Here is a 22,285-nt window from a genome sequence, read left to right on the forward strand (position 1 = left end):
AAATAGTATGTTCTAGTGTAATATCGCAGTATTTTCGATCGTACACTAATGACTGTTGCATGAACGAGTGAACAATTGGAGTTTAATACGTAAAATATCTTGTTATCTAACATGATTCCATGTGTATGTTCACACACACTTATTTAATTCAATGTTTATACATATCTTGTTATCTTACAAAACAATGCCAACAAACAATTATTCAATATATATATATATATATATATATATATATATATATATATATATATATATATATATATATATATATATATATATATATATATATATATATATATATATATATATATATATATATATATATATCTACTACAGATATTAAGGCGACCATATTAATCTAGGCATTATGGGGACCGCTGGATTAAGGCGACAAAAATTGGTCTCCTTAATATTTTCAGTCCAGATTTGATGTATCAAATGTCAATAAAAATGTCCATTGACAGTAAGTTGATAAGCTTGAATGTTTATTTACGAGATCATTTCATTGTTTTAAATCTTATTATCTTTTAATATTAAAAAAAATATTCTTAAACTTTTGTGTGTGTATATTTGTGTATCCATAAAAATAGCTATTAAGGCGACCAGGGAAAAAATCATAATTTTGGTCAAAAATAGCTATATACTAAGCATTTTTTATTTGTTTTACTTTATTTAAAGCCTATTGTATATTATCCCGAAGTTTCATTCCATAAAAAACAGAAATAAGGAAATTCGATATTTCGTGTACCACCAGCATCCAAATTTTCAAGTATACAGAAATTTAACTTTCCGGAATATAACGGAAATTTTCCGGGTATCTCCGTGGTACCATCTCCGTGCAATTATGCAGTATGGCGTTCATCTCTTACGGAAAGAGAATGGTAACTTGGTAAGTGTTTAAAATACATATTCAACGTTTTTTTCGTTTATTTTTATGACTTTTGTACAGTAGTATAAATCGTCTACCCTTTGGATGAAAAGCAAATGATTTATCCGGATTTTGTTCATCCGAAACTAAGTCACTAGTATCAACATCCGGTGTAATTTTTGCTTGTATTTTGGAGAAACTCGATTGATTTCTAGCAAACTTGGTTTACCACTACATCGTCGCTTATTATTATTTGGTATGTTCCAATCTAAAAAGGGATTTGCTCCCTTAACATCTCAGATTTTAATAAATAAAAGACGAAATGATACAAATGCCTTACATTTTGTTTGTCAATGTCATGTCATTAGTGTCTTAAATTCTCATATTTGATAATAAATGCAACAATAAAATATTTCCCTTATTCTGCCACAGTTATGCACCAGTCAATTGTAACCATGGCCCCCAGGCAGGTCTTGTTTATACCGGGGATAGCAGGGGAAATAGGCCATGTTTTTACGTTCCAGGTGGACCGGCAGTGCTGAGTGAATGCGGTGTTATTTTTTTTTGCGCTGAAAACGGGGAATGGGCCTAACCTAGGATGTCCCCAGGGGCATTTGACTGGGATCTGGTCATTTTGTAACCTTACCATTTCGTAACTGCTGAATCTTGGTTATTTCGTAACCATTTTGTTAGTCAATTCGTAACCGCCAAGAAATCAATTGCTCATATGGTAACCACCATTTAACAAGGTGATAAATAGTACACTTAGCACCTTGTTAAGTGTATTGTTCGAACCTGGATGTATATGGCACAGCAACCAAGACACCAATTGGGAGACATTACTCAAATTCTCACTAGTAACAAGCCAATAATTTATGTTACTCAATAGTTATTATATATAAATATATATCATGCTAAATTAGAAATGATTTGTTATACTACCAAAATATGTTAATTATTTTCTTACATGTACATTTTGCTTACTTATAAACAATAATTTAAGACTGATCGCGATGTATTTTTGAGTAAAATTACGTTTACATAAATGATCATTCTTGACCTATTTCATTGACTGTATTTGTTTAAATTGTTTAAAACGAACAAAATTGTGTTCTGTTCTTTTCTCAATTGATCCATATTCTGCATACTTTATATCCGAAACCAACAAAAAACAGCCTAAAATTATTAGTTATGGTACAGTGGAAACTCAATAAACTGGATCTCCACAAAACCGGAATGCTCGGGATACTGGAATTTTATCAGAGTCCCGGTTTTCCCCTTCTATTATCAATGTAAAAAAATCCCTACAAAACCGGAACCCCGGAATTCCGGATACCGGACAAAAAATCGAGAAAATTTGTTAGTTGTCAACGTAATTTTGCCTTACAAAACCGGACGTTTTGTTCAAACATGTCAAAATAATTATGTGTATTAGGAATTCGTGAATCACGTGTCACTTTGTTTTGACAGCCGGTACGTCTTTAAATATTACACCTGTGATGTTATGTTAACATGATAATCGATAATGATGATTGCGCTGTGGATTGACTGTCGTGCAATAATCAAACGATAATCAAACTTGTAAAAAGAAAATTGATTAAAACATTTATTTGTTTGTTGCAGAAAATAAAGAACTAGAAACGGTTTTTTAGTGATCATTTTGAAGGGTTGTTTTATCTAAAGACTCTATGATTGAATCAAATTAGAGCGGTGCTTTAATTAAACTATCAAACATACTAAACAAGCATTAAATTACGAGAGTTGTTTTATTTCAAGACTTGGAAAAAAGATGGTTATAAAAACGCAGAAATGTTTAATTATGCTTATCACTTTTGCAAGTGCTTTAATCATGTCTCAACCTCCGTCTAAACATCGGAGAATTGAACTGTCCCTAGAGGACAAAAGCCTTTAAAGGTCAACTCAGTTAATATAATGAGTAAACGTACTCCGTACATCGAATCCCCATTAAACCGGAATCCTCACTAAGGCCACAACAAATTGATCATTTGTTCGTCGGATTTGCCGCACCTAAAATTCGAAAAACGAAAAAAAAATAAAAAAACTTTTTTTTTGCGCCCGCACTTACTATTTGGCCGCGTATATTATTTATTTTTTTACTTCTGAATTTCCTCTATTTTCTGAAGTTTTTTTACTTAAAATTTGAACCTGCAACGTCGACTTCGCCTTTTTTTGAAGGTATTTCCATGCTTTACATTCTCCGCGAGCAAACTTTCCTCGTGTCAGGACAAAATCAGGTCCGGGTAACCGCAAAACAGCCGATATTTGTTGACAGTCTTTTTTGTCGGGAATATTTTGCAGGACGCACCGTTGGGGTGCGGGGTGATACAGGAATCCAGTGGATTTCACGTGAAATCCACTCAAAACGTGAAATCCACTCAGAACTCAGTCATTTTAATTAATAATTTAATTTTTTTATATACATATTAGAAAGTGCCTCATGAAGGGTTTATATTTCAAATTTTATTGAAATTGGTCAAAAAATAAAGAAGTTAGAGCAATTTTTCATTTTTTTCCAAAAATAGATCGGAAATCGAGGTGAAATCCAGATTCCGATAAGTGAATCCACTCATAACTCATTAATTTTAATAAATAATTTTCTGTTTTTGTATATTTATTTGAAAGTGCCTCATAAAGGGTTTATATTTCAAATTTTATTGAAATTGGTCAAAAAAGGAAGAAGTTAGAGCAATTTTTCGAAAATAGATCGGAAATCGAGGTGAAATCCAGTTTTCGAGAAGTGAAATCCACTCTTAACTCAGTTTTATTAATTAGTAATTTTTATTTTTTGTATACATTTTGGAAAGTGCATAATGAAGGGTTTATATTTCAAATTTTATTGAAATATATCAAGAAATGAAGAAGTAAGAGCAATTTTTCGGAAATCGAAGTGAAATCCACATTTTGACAAGTGAAATCCACTTTTTCAGACGTGAAATCCACTCATAACTCATTTATTTTTTAACAAATTAATTTTTCTGTAGAACAAATAATTGAAAGGGCTTCATAATGGGTTTATATTTCAAATTTTATCCAAATTGATCCAAAAATAAAAAAGTTGTAGACCAATTTTGAAAAAAGATCGGAAATCGAAGTGAAATCCACTTTTTGACAAGTGAAATCCAGTTTTCGAGAAGTGAAATCCACTCTTAACTCAGTTTTATTAATTAGTAATTTTTATTTTTTGTATACATTTTGGAAAGTGCCTAATGAAGGGTTTATATTTCAAATTTTATTGAAATATATCAAGAAATGAAGAAGTAAGAGCAATTTTTTCGGAAATCGAAGTGAAATCCACATTTTGACAAGTGAAATCCACTTTTTCAGACGTGAAATCCACTCATAACTCATTTATTTTTTAACAAATTAATTTTTCTGTAGAACAAATAATTGAAAGGGCTTCATAATGGGTTTATATTTCAAATTTTATCCAAATTGATCCAAAAATAAGAAAGTTGTAGACCTATTTTGAAAAAAGATCGGAAATCGAAGTGAAATCCACATTTTGACAAGTGAAATCCACTTTTTCAGACGTGAAATCCACTCATAACTTATTTATTTTTAACAAATTAATTTTTCTGTCGAACAAATAATTGAAAGGGCTTCATAATGGGTTTATATTTCAAATTTTATTCAAATTGATCCAAAAATAAAAAAGTTGTAGACCAATTTTGAAAAAAGATCGGAAATCGAAGTGAAATCCACATTTTGACAAGTGAAATCCACTTTTTGAGACGTGAAATCCACTCATAACTCATTTATTTTTAACAAATTATTTTTTTGTTGAACAAATAATTGAAAAGGCATTATCATCGATTTATATTTCAAATTTAAATGGAATTGGTCCAAAAATGAAGAAGTTTGATAAATATATTTATAATTGATCTGAAAGCGTAGTGAAATCCACATTTTGACAAGTGAAATCCACTTTTCCAGACGTGAAATCCACTCATAACTCATTTATTTTTAACAATTTATTTTTTGTTGAACAAATAATTGAAAATGCATTATCATCGGTTTATATTTAAAATTTAAATGGAATTGGTCAAAAAATGAAGAAGTTAGATAAATATATTGAAAATAGATCTGAAAGCGAAATGAAATCCACATTTTGACAAGTGAAATCCAGTATTTGGGAAAGAAAAGTGTAAATTATTTGTTCATAAAATGGGAACCATTCCGTGTAGTGTATGCCTTGAGGCATGTGCACTTGACTCAATTTATTGTGATAATTGTAAGTTGTGGTGCCATCGTACATGTTGTCAAATGGGCAAGCTTGAGCTTAAGTCTTGGGACCAACGTCATCTCAAGTTTGCGTGTATAAAGTGTGCTTGTGTCGGGGATGAGTACAACTACACAGTAGCACTGAATCGGTAAGTGTAATATATACTTAGCATATTTTATAATATGCTTATTATTGAAAACGGAGACGTTTTATATGAGTTAATGCAATATTTATTCATTTCAAAAATATATTTCATAATAAGTTTAAAAGTACATTAACAATCATGAATAGATATTACTACATCTTTAAATGAATGAATGAAGCACATTTGAAAACATAAATAACAACTATATAACAACAATAAATTAATAACTACGTGTTTTTATAAGCTAATTTGCGAACTACTACTACTATTACTACAACAATAAGCATATTTATAACTAACATCACAATAATTGCTTTTAGCTCGTATTAATCTGTGAAATTACGTAATATGTTTCCTGATGGCGTGAAAGTATTTAATGTGTCCTTTGTTTTTGTAGTGCACCATGTCACTGTGATAGTCCTTATGAAATCTTATGTCCTTCATTTCAATGCATTGTACACTTTTTCGAACAAGATTATTGATGCGTTTTCTCTGTGCGTTGAAACATTTTTTGCTTAGAAATTTGTCTTTGAAGTTTCCCCTTTCTGTTTACCTGTGTATATTTTTTCATATTTTGCTATTGTTTATTTTGTGTAATTATTTTCCTTAACTATACCTTTTTATTATCTCTCATTATTGTAAACCAAGTTAAACATATGATTTCACTTGGTGTAACTTTGTTCTGTTGTATTTGTTTGTTTCTTTTTTTTTTATTTTTTTATGATAACGTATATCAACCAATGTACATGTATAAATAACCATAAATAAATGTCTGGCATAAACAAATAATACAAAACAATTTTCGGATTATTTATTAAATTTTTAATATTTTCAAAATTCGAAAGTAAAAAAGGGCCATGATTGAGGGCGCCTCCACGTGGTATGGCCTGGATGTGTATGGATATTGTGCTTATCATGAAAGAAATTAAACAATTATGCATACACAACAAAACGCCCTCACAATATAACTTCAACTTTCTTATTTTTGGATCAATTTGAATAAAATTTGAAATATAAACCCATTATGTAGCCTTTTCAATTATTTGTTCAACAAAAAAATAATTTGTTAACAGTAAATGAGTTATGAGTGGATTTCACGTCTGAAAAAGTGGATTTCACTTGTCAAAATGTGGATTTCACTTCGATTTCCGATCTTTTTTCAAAATAGGTCTACAACTTTCTTATTTTTGGATCAATTTGGATAAAATTTGAAATATAAACCCATTATGAAGCCCTTTCAATTATTTGTTCTACAGAAAAATTAATTTGTTAAAAAATAAATGAGATATGAGTGGATTTCACGTCTGAAAAAGTGGATTTCACTTGTCAAAATGTGGATTTCACTTCGATTTCCGAAGAATTGCTCTAACTTCTTCATTTCTTGATATATTTCAATAAAATTTGAAATATAAACCCTTCATTAGGCACTTTCCAAAATGTATACAAAAAATAAAAATTACTAATTAATAAAACTGAGTTAAGAGTGGATTTCACTTCTCGAAAACTGGATTTCACCTCGATTTCCGATCTATTTTCGAAAAATTGCTCTAACTTCTTCCTTTTTTGACCAATTTCAATAAAATTTGAAATATAAACCCTTTATGAGGCACTTTCAAATAAATATACAAAAACAGAAAATTATTTATTAAAATTAATGAGTTATGAGTGGATTTCACTTCTCGAAAACTGGATTTCACCTCGATTTCCGATCTATTTTTGGAAAAAAATGAAAAATTGCTCTAACTTCTTTATTTTTTTACCAATTTCAATAAAATTTGAAATATAAACCTTTTATGAGGCACTTTCTAATAAATATACAAAAACAGAAAAATATTTATTAAAATTAATGAGTTATGAGTGGATTTCACTTATCGGAATCTGGATTTCACCTCGATTTCCGATCTATTTTTGGAAAAAAATGAAAAATTGCTCTAACTTCTTCCTTTTTTGACCAATTTCAATAAAATTTGAAATATAAACCCTTTATGAGGCACTTTCTAATATGTATATAAAAAAAAAAAATTATTAATTAAAATGACTGAGTTCTGAGTGGATTTCACGTTTTGAGTGGATTTCACGTGAAATCCACTGGATTCCTGTATCACCCCGCACCGCGCACCGTTGTTATCTATTTCCGGTATTAATCTGCAGGATACTTTCAGTTTTCGTTAATGTAAAATACACATTTTTAATTGAAAATCAGTGTCATAGTCAATGGATTATAGTCTTTAGTAAACAACAACAGTTTCACAGTGTCGAAGGCAATAAATATTTATGTGTGTTTTAAGTAATTCATTGTTTTGTACTCAAAATTTAGTGTTAAGTAATAACTAAATCAGATTTTGAGTGCAAAACTTATATTAAAATACACGGACACTCGACTTACAACAAATGAACATGTTTTCGTGAGTTATTTTTTAAATTCTAAAATGCATTTCTCAGTTTTATACTCGTAATTGATAAAAATAGAAGGACATGTAAATGTTTCAGAAACAGTCTGTATTTATGCATCATTCAATTGTAACCATGCCCCCCCCCACCCCCCACCCCCCCCGGACCGGGGGTATACCGGAGATAGCCGGTGAAATGGGCCGTGTTTTCACCTTCCAGGTGGCCCCGCAGTGCCGTTGGTTTTACCCGGGGTTGGCTGGACCGAAAGTCAAAGTCCCCGCTATTCCCCGGACCTTGGGGTCGTGTTTACAATTGACTAGTGCATAACACATACATGTACAGTATAAAAATAGCATCAGTAACATCAGAAAATAAAACCTTTTATAAGTAAAATGACTGTTTTAATTTTCTCAATTCTTTGTTCTTATCCACTTGTTTTCTTTGATCGATTTGTAGTAAAGTGGCCTGTTATTAAAGTGGCCTGTTTCTTACGGGCATTGAAGCTATGGAGGGTGTCATGATTTTTTTTTCAAGGCACGGACCTATAAACCATTGGTTCGTGGTAAAGGCGAGGTCTTGAAAGGGAAACATCTTTATTCCACCACCTTCTCTAATATAATGACCGGTGCCACATTTGCAGATTTGTTTAATACTGCTTCAATTGTGTTGTCCCGCAATTTAATCGGCAGTGTCCTAAGTAATAGTAAAGCACTGGATCTTATTGCCATTTGTTATATATTGAGACAGATTTTCATGTGATACAATCAAAACCTTTTCATTTATATTTAAACTAAGAACCTCTGTTTGCAATTAAAAAGCATTTCTTGACATATTGCATGATAAATTTAGTAAGAAATAAACTTTTTAATTTTTATTTTATTTTTCGCCTTGCGCTCGCCTCTGAATTGCCTTAAATTTTAAAAAAAGTATTTTAATTTTTCGCTCGCTCGCTCCTACTTTTTTTGGGCAAAATCCGTAGAACAAATGATCAATTTGTTGTGGCCTAAACCGGAAATTTTGCCCAGTCCGGACCTTGTCCGGTTTAGTGAGTTTCCAATGTATTAATTTCCAATAAAAAGTTACAAAATTAAACATATGGGCACATTTTTAATACAATAAGCATATAAAAAGCGCATACTCTCATTCGTCAAACTCACTACATGTTACAATACTTCTATGCAATTTAAAAAAAATGAAATTCTAAAGTTATATGGTCTAAATATTTAAAAAATATTGGCTTAAGGTCACAATTCCTCTCAATGGTAGAACATCTATGAATTAAAAAATTATTACATTTAATATTCAGCCTACTTATAATATTTCCTTCGCAACATAAAAAAATAGCTAGTGTGAATGTTTCTATTTGTCATAGTTTCAGAGCTTATTGGCAAATCGCACTACACTATTAGGAATAAAGAAGGAATACAACTACTAGATTTAACTTTTTTTATGTTGTTATTTTTATGTTTTATACTTACAGTAAACTTATTTTGTAAATTCAAATGGTATTAAATTAATTCCTCATAATTATAGGAGCCAACGGTTAAGATATAACCATTCGATTTCTTAACGGTTATGAATTGACTAACACAATGGTAACAAAATGACCAACAATGAGCGGTTACCAAATGACCATAATTCATTTGACAGGGCTTTTACCAGCTGTTTGTCTGTGCAGAGCGGGAATTTTACCTGGGATTGGCTGGACCGAAAGTCAAAGTCCCCGCTATTAGCAGGACCTTGGGGGCCCATGCTGCAATTGACTGTTGCATTATTTGGATTTTTTCTTAACTTTACGACACGCCCCCCTACAGTATTTTATAGTCAAGTTTAGTAACATTTATTTACAGAAATTGGATAACAAGTAAAGTAAACTGTACTGAGCTTTTGAACAAACCTACATACTTATAAATCAAAATTGATATTTTAGGGTCTACACTGAATAAACCCAAAATGTTAGTTTTGATTTGCTAAATTCGAACAGTATTTAGTCTATCCACACAAAATTTACAGGATCATCAGATAACAAATTTTCTAAAAATTCTCTGTTTGCCAAATAGGGAAGACAGGTTAAAGTGGGGTTAAAAGGTTGCTATCTGTGACCAAAAAATACTGTTCAAAATTGTGAGTATTCATTTATCTTTCGTTCAGTAAAGAGCATGCAATGGCATAGTGGTTGGATTAGATAATCTGACAGCGGTGCTGGACATCAGGAGTTCAAATATTGTTGTGAGTTCAATGTACCAAAAGAATACCTTTGGAATACACAATTATTTATAAAAATGGCAGAGCAAATTGCCCATATTGTAGTAATGTCTTAAATCCAGCTTGGATAACTTGGACACAGTAAGCGGTTCACACCAAGGGAAATTCTCAGATAAAACAGCGCTTATGAACTTGAACATTACATTTTTCATTGAGACAAAGAAAAAACATTATTGCTGATCTTCTGAAAACAAATCTTGGATTTAAACTAATCACCAACAAAAATATATGCATTTTAATCACACAATGTAAACAACTGCGCCACAGATCTTATCTGTATGTTTAGGGTTTTTAAAATTTAGCAGTTAAATATAGATTAGCATACTGGTAGGTCTGGTTGGTCTGTTGCTTTAGATGCTAAGTAAACATAATGTCAGTGATTTCATCACTATTTCTATTAAAATATCAGTTTTCTTCTTCAGAGCTTCTCACATTTGCACCAATTTTTTACTATTTGAATCATAAAAAGATAACAAACAAACACGGATGGAACATTTGAAAATACAATTCAGTTGGTTTCTATTTTCATGCTCATTTTTGCTTGAAATTATTCTGCTTGAATGTGATTTTTGTTGCTTAAATTTGAACTTAACTCTTTGTGAATATTTAAGGAATGTAAGGGGTCAGATTTCAGATTGCTCATTATTTCTGGAACATTTTGATTGTGTACACTGCACTTTCTTGTTAAGCATTCATCCAAATCATTTGGGTAAATATTGGCAGAAAAACTGCTTTTAGTTTTATACTGGTCATCAAAACCGGCACTGACAAAACATAAGATGTGTTTAATTAATGTGCGGGAAAGAGGTTTAAAGGTGTCCGCTCACAACGAAAATTAATGCTTGCGGATCACAGTACCCCTTCAAGTAGTTCTTGAAAAAAAATGATTCTCTCAGGTAGCGTTTGATTATGTGTACATTGTATCCTTGTATGTATTTTCAAGTGTACACATGATTTATATAAGGTTTGTACAGTTTTAGTTTTATTTAAATTTTAAAATTTTGACTTTTTTTTAAAGATTTGCCTGCCCCTTTCTAAACACTTAAATTCTTGGTCTTTGGACTATTGTCTGCAACTTCAAAACACACTTTTTGGAACAGGACACATTCTTCTGATATTTTATCCAGTTTGACTGCAATATAAGTTGTATTTATCAATCAAGTAAAAAATGACATTTATATTTCCATAATTACCAGGTAGTTTTTTGTTAATTTGTTTTAATTCATGGATAGGTTTATTGTGAGTGTCATGGAAAGCTGGAATTTTTCAGTACACAACAATGAACTGTGTGTGCCGGCTTTGTGAACAAAAACGCAAGGCGGCTATGGTAAGTTGCATCAAGATATCCTTGGGACCCCCCCCCCCCCCCTGGACACGCAATACATTTCGTGTTTCGCTGATCTGTTGGCCGGGATCAGATCATCCATTTCATGATTTGGGGATTTAGATATGTTACCCCAGCCAACAGGCTGCATGTTTAATTTTACTCAATACAAAGCTTTGTGCGAACATCAACATGTTTATCTAATTGCAGTTGCTGCTTGGACCAATGGTACAATAAAGTTAAGTCAGCAACCGTCTACCAGACTGCAAGATTCATCTCTTCCAAAGGATGTCGTACCTTTCCAGGTGGGTGTGCATTGATTGATTGATTGTGAGTTTGTGTAAATGAATAACTGTGAAACCATAACCAACTGTTGGGTTGTAAAGGTGTGTATGTGCATGCTTCACATATTCTCCGTCCTTTTGGCATACTGGACCGTCATCAGACACTCTGCCATGAATGTTAGAGAGTTTAAAGCTATTTCTTATTTTCCTGTGTAACTATATTGATGTTAGATTAAATTTACGCCGCCGTGTTACTGAGTAACAATTTGAAATTGGGCCAAAATCATCAAGCTAGAGCTTTGCATAATCTTTTTCAAACTTCTGCGAGATTTCTGCCCTTGACAATATTTGCTCGCAGCCCCCCTTAAAGTTGCACTTCGTTCAATATTTGAAAGCTTACGGATACACTTTTTTGTTAATTTGAGATCTTAATGTGGCTACATTTAAGTAAATAGATGCTCAAAGTAACTAGATGCTCTGGGTGTTCACTGGGTGACAAAGGCTACCCAGTATTAGTTGTTTCTTTTTTCTGAAAAGATGTTTCTAGTGAATTGCCCAGTTGCAGTGGTTTTGACGCCACAGAACCAGCATAGCTCCATGACAGATATATATGTTTTCGTCATTGATGTCAGTACTGCTGTATTGGAGGCCTCACAATTTCTGTGTGGAAATGTCATCTGATACACTCATAACGGCGTATTTCTAGCATAGCTTTCACAAGTACATGGCCATTCTCTGTCATTTTCAGATACACTGTGTTTTGTGTGGATAAGAAATGCAGAGTGGTACCACCAAACACCTAAGCCACCATTCCCCTAACAGACAATAGGCTCATGGGGACAGTTCCTGCAATTTACAGAAAAGCTCTCAATTGTAGCCCTACGAACTTCAGGTAAGCGATAAATCTGGACTTCAAGATATCTCTGTACTCACTGTAAGTTTATACTTCATTTGAACAAAACATAGGGCCGAATTCAGAACAATCACTCTCACTCGCACTCAATGAGTTAATCCTCTGTAATCACATAACGGTCGAGATATTTTCGAGTGAAAGGTATATCCGTATTCACAGGTGTGAGTGAGACTCAAGTGTTTTGCGTGAGTGGGACATTTGTGAGTGCTCGGCTAGGCCACTTGAACCGCCCTCGAGGATTGGTTGTGAATAGGAATTGAATGAGTGTATGTGAAAAAAGTACATGGCAAGTAGAAAAGATGAAATATATCAAATATTTGGGAGACCGGGATAATCCATTGAAGTACATGTTCATTCAATAACGTGGCCATCTATAAACAAAACAAATTCAAAAGGATGCGCCTATCATATATTTGTTTTGTTTTGCAATGATCTTGAACCCCCAGCAATGTTGATGTTTGCAATTCATCAATGGCTGCAAAGACAGGCAGCTAAAGGTACGTGAAGTTAGCATCCTAGCGGCATGAAGTTAGCGGCCTAGCGGCGTGAGGTTGGCGGACTAGCGGCCTAAATTTGTTATCTATTTCAAGGTTCAATGGTTTAAATGGAAAATAAGATAAATCAATGTTTTTAGTCGTACATTAGCGGCCTTAGATTGTTTTCTACTTCAGAGCATTTTTATATGTTTTTTTTTGTATGAGTTTTCTTCTAAAACAATGCTAAAATAATTGTTTTCCTATGCAAAATACATCACGCTTGAGCGGTCTTGGGGCGTGAACTTGGCGGCCTGGTGGCCTAGCCCCTAAAAATCCCCAAAACTCAATCCAGCAGCCCATGAAAAGGGGGAAATGCTGATATTCGCTAAAGGATGTCGATTTATGAAAAGGACATTTAATTTATCATTGTTTTAGAAAAGAACGCATATAAAATGCTTTGGAATAGGAAACAATTTTAGGCCGCTAGTCACATGAGGCGGCTAGGCTGCCAGGGTGCTAACTTGACGCCGCTAGGCCATTTCATAGCGTGGTAAGGGAATTGATATGTATTTTCCAGCCTACTTTCAGAGCTCTGGATTATTATTACTATTATTATTATTATTATTATTATTATTATTATTATTATTATTATTATTATCATTTTCATCATCATCATCATCAGCAGCAGCAGCAGCAGCAGCACCACCACCACCACCAGCAGCAGCACCACCAACACCAACACCACCATATCATCATCAACATCATCATCATTATAATTATTATTATTATTATTATCGTCATCTTCATCCATTTTCCCCTACATTTCTTGAGTTGTTTTTCACTCAGAGGTGTTATTTCCCCATAAGAAGTAGATTCATTCGCTAATTCTATCCATCTGCTATTTTTTCAACTTCCATTTTTTCAACTTCCATATATTATTTTCAAACGCCCAAGACCTCTTTATGTAGAATACATAAGCAAGATTATATATGAATACATATTTGAATTACGTGATACAATGGAAAACGGCTATATATTTAAAACAGCAACAACAACGACAACAAAAAACATGCATTTAAACGTATTTTGCAACAGTTATTTACAACACAAAACGTTTATTTTTATTAACCAATTGTTTTAAAATGTAAATTTCAGTTTCAGAATAACACTTATTATCATTTATTTGTGGCCATAACTAACAATAAGGTACTCAGATCTCAAATAAACATATGTTTACAATGTATAATGTAAACATCACCATAGTCAAACAGATAATCCGATATGATCATGTTAACATACGTGTATAATTATATACTGTATTGCTCGCTTGATGAAGTGGAGTGTTAGCGAGGCGTGTGAATACGAACAGATCACTTGAGTGTCACTCCCCATATTCCACTCAAGTGATCATTTGAGTGTCCCTTACAGGAATGTGGTTGGAGTGTGAGTGAGAGCGGATGTTCTGAATTCGGCCCTTACAATTTCAGCATCAAAATCCAGGTTTAGATCTCAGACTGAACTTTGTCTCCTTCATTAAACTTAATTTCAGATGTTCTATAAGCCACATACATGTTCACTACTTATGACGGATAAGAACTTTTGCAAATTGATTATAAATGCGTTTTCCCAGATTTACACCCTCCTCTTGCAGATACTGCTGATGGTGAAGCTTGGGTGCACCGGGCCGGTTTTCCAGCCTTGTGGAATCAACCAGCTGAACTGGGGCCCGGAATTATATAAGACTCCTTAGCAGCATGGTGAGCTTTTGCGTATTTATTTCCAGGCTCATATACCCGGCCAGACTTCTGCGTTTAAGCTTTCCTTTCGTCATGTTTTTAAATAACGTATCTCAAGTCTTTCAATGAAATCACAACTGTGACACCTTTGGAGACTAGATTTAAATTAAGGAACCATTATGTGTAGAAAGCCTTTTGGGTGATTTAAAATCAAATTAGTAAACAGGATTCTCATGCTTCATGGTTTATAATTGGCCTTGTGGACCTTTCATTCTTTACTTTGGTAATAGCCGCTTAAGTATGTAAGAACGGGGGGGGGGGGGGGGTACAGATGTGATAGTAAACAGTGTTTAATAAGATATATTTGTTTTTATTTTATCACCATTTTGAAGGTAATGATTTTGTTAAATCAGGGATAAGTAACAAGTTTAACACAAACACTGTAACATGTTCTTTATTTCAAATAAATCTATAAATTATCTCTGGAGAATTTAGTCTGATCTCCATTTCTCAGAAAATTAGCTGTCTAAGTGCCTATTCCATCAATGAGTGTCACTGTCTTTAAATTGCTGTTGCGGTACAGTTTAAATAGCAAAAGTTTTATGGCCCTGCTTGTTTGCAACTCCTCATTCATTTTTGTACAGCGAGAAAAGTAAGGGAATTCTAGAGATTTACTAGAATTATGGATTGTTTTTCTTGAGTTACACAGTACATAAGGAGGAATAAGTGTGTACACAACTCCTCATTTTATTCCTGTTTATTATTTATATATGTAACATAGATGTCTACAAGACTTAGAAACATGACATAAAAGAGCTCACTTTGATAAATTTTCTCAAAAAAAGATATCTTTACTGTAAAAGTAAGAACTTTTACTGCATAGTAAGTAATGTCTTCTGCTCATCTTTATGACATGATTACATGGAATGGAAACTTCCCAAGATACATTTCCACATGGCGCAGCTCATTTATATATATTGCTGATGGATTGTTTAGAAAGGGACAGTTTTAATTGGACAAAATATTTTAATCGCTATTTTACAGAGTGCCAGCCAGTCATTGCTGTTCTTGCATTGCTGAGGAGGACAGTCCTGCCAACATAACAGTTTGTTCAATAACAGGTAAAAAACTTGTCTCACTTTACATTTTCAACCACTGCCAGATAATATAATCTTATATAATGATAACTCCTTCTTCACAACTGGTGTTAAATATATAATGATTAAACTAACAATAAAATGGAAATTATGCTCTTTAAACTCAGAACCATTATTGACTGTCAGATGCTACTGGTAAATGAACTGGTCTTGATGTCCTTTTCTTGAGATAATAACTATTTGCATATTACCCCAGTACTACTATTGTACATTCAATAGAAAATCGTCTTGTTTGTATCGTTAAATGGCTTTATAATGTTCCCCACTTCCTGATTCTTGAAAATTACGTGAACAAATGACAATCCTACTACCATTTAAAGTTTGATTAAATTTCGGACAAATGTGTTTGTTTTAATTTGCCTTCTGCTTAAAGAAAGGGTATATATACTTGGCAAGAAGTGCTGAATTTCATCGTGAATGACAGTGATTATCCATAGTTTGAATTTGGTTCGGACATGTTTGACGGGAATTCAAAGACATTTTTTGTCATCATTTTCGCATATATTGGTTCATTCCAAGATAAAAATAACCTTTTTCAAAATGTTCAATCTGTGAAAGTGCAGCTTTAATAGACCTGTAAAGACTTGTCGATGTGAAACTAAACTCTCAATCAAACTTTAGTAAAAGATCAAATGCGGGGCTCCGTGTGCGGCATAGACTGTGTTAATTTTTATTTAGTATGATGAAGAGCTAGTTAAGTTATCTTTGTTAAAAGTCTTCATTTGAAGCAAAATATGTTTCAATACCCTGTATGAATTTTTTCACTGGATATTGATTAATAAAAAACATTGCTCCAGGGTGCGGAGCTATTTTTTGCTATATGTCTATATGGAAAAATCTTCTCCTCAGAAGTCAACTTTGTTCCCCAATGTGCAAGGCACAATCGGTGAAAATTATTTCAATAAAAGTCACTGATTATTACAATAAAAGTCACTGATTATTATTATTGTTATTATTATTAATAAACTTTTACTATTTCAGGAGACAAACAGAAACACAGAGGTGCTATACATTCTGATGGAAAAACAAAAGCATCTCCCATCATTTTGGCGTGGCTCAGATCAAGAGGAGAATTTTAAGAAAGGTAATAACTGAGCAACTAAGAACATGCAAATTGCACTGGTTAGAGTGTAAGACCCATCTCCCTTCATAAAAATTTATAATCATCACTGTATTAAATCAAGAAATTGAAACTAAGTGTCTTGTCTTTTGCAGTGTTTTTGAAATATAATATAATTTAAAAAAAACTAAATTATTATTTAATATGATTGTGAATGTGTGATGTTTTCTTCTGATCATTCACTCTCAAAAACCAGATACTAAAAACATATTTGTAGATTTTTTTGTTTTACTTGTAAATATAGTTTTAAGGTTGTATTTTAGGCAAAGCCTTTTATTCTGCTCAATACAAACTTAAATATTGTAAGAGTTATGGCCCTTTGTAATTTTTAAACAAATACATTTTTTTCATGTTTTTGTAAGCCCATTATTAAGGGACTTTTAATATTTTCACCAGCTGCATTATAAAGTCAGACCAAAAGTGTTCAGTAAGTGTCCAAACAATAACTAAGTTAGAATCCTTTCTCAAATCAAGTGAGCGATATAGGGCCACCTCTATGTTTGTCTGACTAAAAAACAATAATCAATCTTTGAGTTAAATTGACAAATATTGTTGTAGAATGTTTTGTGAAGACATACAATTGGATTACTTTTGTGTCAATAGGATTAAGGTTTCTGCACATAAAAATTATTTAGAATTGCATTTGGGTCAGTCGGTTCACGTTCAATATTACTTGCAGTATAAGCGGAAGCAGTGACTTAAAATTAATTACCAAACAGTTTCTGCTCAATTGCTTTGAGTTAACATACGAGTTATGAAACTTCGAATACTAGTTCTTGGTGGCATAAATGAAAGACCTTGTTTTGTCACATTGACTTGTAATCAAGCACTAACTTCCTCTAAATTCTCTTCAGGTGATGGTTGGGCACACACAAGAAGACATAGATCACAGGTGTCTAGCCATATGAGTAGATAGGAGTGTCACACTCTGCCAAACTTACTTCATCAGACGAGCAGAAAGCTTCTCAAGATCCCGCACTGCACACTAAGACATAGTCTTTGACTACAACAAGGTGATGAAAGTACAGAGAGGTCCAATTGAAATCAATTCTGTGCTGCGTCATTTCTTCATTCTGGAAGTCGATGGACATGATTTATCATGGCATCAAGTGTGCAGTTTGCCGACTATCAGCAGTCTTGTTCACCAGCTGTGCAACTTGAGCTGGTAGCTTTATTGCTTGAAGCCACTGCATAAGAGGGGGGAGGTGCAGGCTCATCAAAAAGTCTCAAAAGTTGAAACTAGGAATAGAAGTTTATCAAGAGAGTGAATCTATTTTGAAAACAATTGTTACAATGATTTGGTTTCCTTTGAAACTTGATACATACTATGAATTGAGATGCTTAAATAAAATAACGCTATTCAAATATCAGGAAACTGCCTTTTTCATACTAAAGGGTAAATGATGTCGCCATTTCCTGTATGTATTTAAATAAGATATGTCTCCACAATTAATATTTTTATGGAATTTTTCTCAACCTAATGAATGAGATTAAATTGTACAGCGTTATATGAGCTCAATATGTGTTTTCTCATTCTTTAAAATTGGTGAAAAATTGTCAGAAAATAATTAGACCAGTATCCATTACTGCAATCATACAATCAAATATACAGGGACAAGCCCACTGGGCATATAATATAATTAAACCCTGTTTAGGGGCACGAGGCAAACAGAGTTACTTTCAAACGTTAAAGCTGCACTCTCACACTTTGGATGTTTTGACAACCTTTTTCATTTTATGTCTTGGATTGGAACCATCCAATTTTTGCGAAAAATTAAATCCCAGATTTTTCTATTTAAGTTAAAACATTGATGTTTTTTATGCACTTTTCTTAAACTGTTAGTAACATTAATTTTCGAACGGAAATATGAAATCTGCGCTCTGATCTTTAGTCAGCAATCTTTTATCATTGGTTTGCAGATAATTACGCAAAAACTTGCTCATTCGAAGACAAAAAAAGTTGTGGAAACGGTATATCTGTGAGAGTGCAGCTCTAAATGTTTAATTGCTTGATTTTACTACTGTATTGGAAATTACAGGGATTGGGGTATATTTTTAGTGTTTTTATTGCTTGTTTTTGATTCATACAGTCATACATTATTCTTCAGGGCACAACTTTCAAATAAACAAAACTGGAAAATGGTCATATCAAAAGGTCAAAGATAACGCAAGTTGAACAAACATATTGTTCATGGCTTGTATTTTTGGTATATTTTGTTGCATATGCTATAGAAAAGTTGAAAGTTAAAAATAAATTCATAGTTGAAATGATGGCTTTGAATGGTATTGTCAGATGAGAAACGGCACTATTAAGAAATAGGTATAATGGTACTTTATTTATTTTAATCAATTTTAGATATTATGAAAATTATTATCTTATTTAGTACATGAGACCTTTTAAACAGTTATTGACAATATAACAATGTGTATATGAAGCTTTAGATCAACACTTAAAGCTGCACTCTTACAGATTGTCAGTTTAGACACAAAATTGTCTCAAAATCGGCTGATTTGGTTATCATTCCTGTAATTCAGTCATATTAGATAATTCACAATAGAACCAATCAAAAATGTTTGGTAAAACTGCCGAAAAGTTAATTTACATTAAATTGTTCGTAATGCTTTTAGTCATTGTTCGTAATGCTTTTAGTCATAAAACATCATTTTTTTAACATAAATATGATGAACTGCAATCTGATCTTTTTTCAGCAGTCTTATATCACTTAAAATTGGGTCTAGACATTTCTGCAAAAAATACTCCATTCATAGACAAACAATAAAAGAGTACCGGTAGTCAAAACAATCAATCGGTGAGATTGCAGCTTTAAATACACCTTTTAAGACCGCTGTAAAATTCCAATGGTTTGCCTAAATCTTTAAAGCTAGCATACTGTTTAATTGACAACCATACTTATTGTTTAAAAGTGTCATGATATCTTTGTACAATGTTTTTATATAATTCATTAAAGAAGTCAAAACAAATTTGTTTATCTTGTAATTTGTTATCTATTATTTAAATGACCCAGACAAAAATGGGAACGTCAGTGCTAGTTCTTTTACTATTAACATCCTATGAAGTTTCTATTGGTGTAGCAGCAAGGAGGTGCATCATTTAAACCAAATTATACATTCATATGCACATCATACAGGCGTGTAGCCGCCTATACGTGAATACGCGGCTGAATCCACATGATTCTGACAAAAAAATCAACCAAAGTTGCAGTATGCGAACTTGACTACATGAATTTAAAACTGGTTATTTTCCAGTACTAAATAATGCACATCGGAACGCCCAAAATGCACTAGATTGCACCATGGTTTTCAAAATTTTCTGAGGGGGCACGCCCCTGAACCCCCCAGCACATTTATGAATTCACATGAATAGAGGGGTAGCTACGCCCCAGACATAATTGAAACCACAGTGTGGCTAAACAACACCTGTATGTTTATCATACGCAGTGATCTCCCATGGAAATGCAATCGTCAAAGAAGCTGAAGGGGCTGTTTATATGGACTAGATTTGAAATGCACCAAGTGTTTAAAAAAGTTGATTTCAGTCACGAAGAGAATCAACCATACCCTACACTTGTTGGAGTAAGATGAAATGTCGACTTTCCGCGAGAAAGAAAGTACATTGAAAATGTTCATTTGATTCAATTGACTTTATCTTTTTATAAATATGTTGCAATACATAAAATACGTTATTTGTTATAATTGTTTACCCATGTTGAATTTTATTTGGCAAATTTATAAGAGATTTAAATATTAAGAAACTCAGCTGCTAAAGAGGATATGATTATGATATACTTTTTTTAAATCTTTCGAACATGAGTTTTTGAGTGAACATAAGCGAAGCGTTAATTGTTTTGAAAATGCATCTTTTACTTCTATTTTATAGATTGTTATTACGAAATAAAGTATGGCGAATCAAACGAAGTGTTAAAGCCAAGCTATTGATGGCTGAAACCCTTTAATAAATGTTGATATGTGCTAAAATATAGTCTTTGAAGTCCAAAATTTTGAAATGCGTTACTAACCCGATTCAACAAAAGGCTGTTGCACAATCAGTTGATTGACATAATCACGTGATAAACCAATAACTTCCATTAAGGTTAAAATATTCAACACCTTAGTATGAGTCCCTGTGGGCGAGTGGATAAGCGATCCGTTTTTTATTCTATGTGTTATCTGCACCCCCATGTGCTTGCTCCCAACTTGAACAAGATTAATTTTTAATACTTTAATCGTTTTTTTAAAAAATGCAATTGAAGTATAAAAGAAAATCAACCTGGTTACTATTATTTCTGCAAATTTCAGTACCAAGGAGTAAAATAAATATACATGTAAGTGTTTTCAGATGCATTGCGAGGAAAAATATGTTTGGTGCCAAAATATGAGAGAGTCTCTTTAAACGGAAAAGTTTTGGCAGTTACTCAGTCAGTCAGATGATGATAAATATAATGCATAGCATCATCGCTCTGGAGTACGAGAACGTTGTATACAGAGTATGATTTTACTGAACATGCGTCTGTTTATTTTGATGCCATAAAAGTTAAAACTGTTTAAAGGAACTATAACATTATGAAACAACAAATCTGATTACAGATATTAGTGGCAGATCCAGGAATTGACTTAAGAAGGGGTACGTGAAACTCATGGGCTTAATCTTTCCACACCCGCCCCTCCCTCAGAACAGAAATTGAATGGCTTAAAATGTTGGACCGGGGTGGGGGTTAGACTCCCCTAATTTATAGTCCGAAATAATGCATTTTTATCTTACTATTGTTTTTTTTCCCGATATTGACTGAGAACGTATTATAAACGGACGATTCAAAGGGGCGGGGGACGGCACGTGCGCTGGGACCGACCCCCCCCCCCTGAATCTGCAATTGAGTACATGCATTAAAACCGTCTCCGTAGCCTATTGGTTAAGGCGTTCTATACCCATCATTCAATTGACTTAATACTTCACACAATTGTTCAGGACCATCAGCCAATGAGGTTACATAACTCCATAATACAAGTTATGGCCCCTGATTGACTTAGGTTAAAGTTTTAGGCAAGTAAAATTTAAGGGGAAGTTGGAATTTAATAAAAAAAACTTCCATGGGTCACAATGAACCCAATGAACAATGTTCTTTAATCATGAGCTAACTGTTCAAGCGTTAACAGACACATTCCTGTGCAGACGAAACTTTTATTGTTTTTACAAGCACAGAACTTGTATTTAGCATTTACAGTTTCTATATAATTCAACTGAAAGTTCTATTTAACCATAATATATCAAATATTAAGTCACCATTCACTAGCGGATTGAGCATGGGGCGCAATCGGCGTGCGCTGCCTTTAAAATCGTCCAAGTT

At 33.0% G+C, this 22,285-nt stretch overlaps 1 protein-coding gene and 1 long non-coding RNA gene across 3 annotated transcripts in view; one reads left to right on the top strand and one right to left on the bottom strand.

Annotated features, from left to right (window-relative positions):
• Positions 1–22,285, bottom strand: part of LOC128204234 (heavy metal-binding protein HIP-like) — a 29,519-nt gene that overhangs the window by 5,839 nt on the left and 1,395 nt on the right. The window lies entirely within an intron of this gene.
• Positions 371–19,051, top strand: LOC128204235 (uncharacterized). 2 transcript variants are annotated; one of them, XR_008256132.1, is made up of 7 exons: positions 371–889; positions 11,447–11,541; positions 12,269–12,412; positions 14,561–14,666; positions 15,690–15,766; positions 16,784–16,886; positions 17,777–19,051. It is a non-coding gene; the product is annotated as an uncharacterized LOC128204235 (long non-coding RNA). The 2 variants fall into 2 exon arrangements; XR_008256133.1 differs by lacking the exon at positions 371–889 and adding an exon at positions 1,025–1,124.

Source organism: Mya arenaria, chromosome 10 (assembly GCF_026914265.1).
Source record: "Mya arenaria isolate MELC-2E11 chromosome 10, ASM2691426v1".
Classification (NCBI taxonomy): domain Eukaryota; kingdom Metazoa; phylum Mollusca; class Bivalvia; order Myida; family Myidae; genus Mya; species Mya arenaria.